Genomic DNA, 2,098 nt, shown 5'->3' on the forward strand with positions numbered 1-2,098 from the left:
CTATGACTTTTTTAAATTTTTGGACACACTATACTATGACTTTTTTATGCATATTGTGATATATTATACTATGACTTTTATTAATTTTTAACATATTATACTATGACTTTTATGAATTTTTTGACATACTATACTATGACTTTTTATGAATATTTTGACATACTAAACTGTGACTGTTTATGATTTTTTGACTTTTTTTACAACTTTTTATGACTTTTTGTGAATTTTTGACATGCTATACTATGACTTTTTATAAATATTTTGACTTACTATACTATGACTTTTTATGACATTTTATGAATTTTTGTCATACTATACTGTGACTAATGAATTTTTTGACATTCTAAACTATGACTTTTTATGAATTTTCGAGACGTCATACCATGACTTTTTAGGACTATTTCGACATACTATAGTATGACTTTTTATGAATATTTTGACGTACTATACTATGAGTTACTACGAGGCTTTGAGCACTAAAATTAATTTGTGGATGAAAATATATTTTTAACTGAATCATTGTTTTTTTGACACACACACACGCACACGCACTTTATGAATAAACCTCAGATAGTACAACCTCTTTTATTAGGAAGTGTTTTACACTCTTTCAAATAAAACATTCATGCAACAAAACTTAAATAAGGTGCTCGGTTTTGAAAACGGACGCAAACTGAAAAATAAAAACAAAACTGTGTCTTCTGTTCGCCAACAAGAAATAAGGACGAATAAAAGGATCTGTCTGTCTTTCTGTCTTTTGTGGTTTGGTTGGTCGCTGATCTGTCCCCATCTTCCCCAGATAGATCTGTCACTATCTTCTCCTGGCAGACAGATTTATTATTTCAGTTTAATTATTAGAATTGTCCCCGTCTTCTCCCTCTGATCTGTCCCCGTCTTCTCCCTCTGATCTGTCCCCGTTTTCCTCCCTCTGATATGTCCCTGTCTTCTCCCACAGATCTGTTCCCGTTTTCTCTCCCTTATATGTCCCCGTCTTTTCCCTCTGATATGACCCCGTCTTCCCCCACGGATCTGTCCCTGTCTTCTCCCTCTGATATGTCCCAGTCTTTTCCCTCTGATCTGTCCCCGTCTTTTCCCTCTCATCTGTTGCCATCTTCTCCCTCTGATCTGCCCCCGTCTTCTGCCACCGATCTGTCCCCGTCTTCTCCCTCTGATTTTCCTTCTTAAATCTTCGTTTTCCCAACATTTTTAAAGCCTTTTTTTTTTACACGTCCCTTTTCACATTTGCACAAGGAAACTCACATCTACAAAGATTAATTGGATAGAAGAGACTCCCTGATGGTCTAGTGGCTAGGATTCGGCGCTCTCACCGCCGTGGCCCGGGTTCAATTCCCGGTCAGGGAATTATCTGGTAAATGGTTCAGTCAAGTCATCAGTGAGCCAGACAACATTTGGCACTATGTCAGCAAGAAGAAACAACATAGAAAGAGTACAGGTTTCATTGTCTTCATTCATGCACATACATGTTTTAATTCAAATGTTTACATAACTATTTAGCCTCATTTGTTGTTTTTGTGGATTCCTGGATCCTGAGGTAGGTGATCCTACGTCACGGTAAAGCTCTCTTTGACAGCAGGAACATGCTCAATGCTTATGTAAAGGTTTTGTCTTTCTTGGACTATATATCATTTTAATACCGTTTTCCTATAACAACGCATAGCTGTTTGTTTATTTAGGCCACGATCCACTACTCCCAGCATTTCTGCAACACCTACACAAAGACATCTGTAAACGTTTCTCACCCAGCTTAGGTTTGAAAAAGGGTTGAGTTGTAGTCTGTACAGACAGACGGGTAGTTTGCTGACCTCCCTATAGAAATGTTTAAAAAGAATATTCTCCCTTGTTACTGGTTGAACAATGCTGAAATGTTTTCTAAGTAATTCCTATTAGCCTACACTTTAGCATTGACTTGACTGTTGATTCAGTAAGTGCTACTTGTTGGGGCAGTTGAACATGACAATGCTACAGTACTAACTGAAGATGGATGTCATTGTAATCACATTCAGATCATCTCAAATGGAGACACTGATGATTATTGGGTTCATAAGTGCTTCTCTTTGGGTTGTCCCGGTTGTGAGTT

The 2,098-nt window shown here is 37.3% G+C and overlaps 1 non-coding gene across 1 annotated transcript; it reads left to right on the forward strand.

The window, feature by feature from the left end:
* Window positions 1-1,290: 1,290 nt before the first annotated feature.
* Window positions 1,291-1,362, forward strand: trnae-cuc (transfer RNA glutamic acid (anticodon CUC)). The gene has a single exon. It is a non-coding gene; the product is annotated as a tRNA-Glu (tRNA).
* The last annotated feature ends 736 nt before the right edge of the window (window positions 1,363-2,098 follow it).

This window comes from Etheostoma spectabile, unplaced genomic scaffold (genome assembly GCF_008692095.1).
Source record: "Etheostoma spectabile isolate EspeVRDwgs_2016 unplaced genomic scaffold, UIUC_Espe_1.0 scaffold00003857, whole genome shotgun sequence".
In the NCBI taxonomy this organism is placed as follows: domain Eukaryota; kingdom Metazoa; phylum Chordata; class Actinopteri; order Perciformes; family Percidae; genus Etheostoma; species Etheostoma spectabile.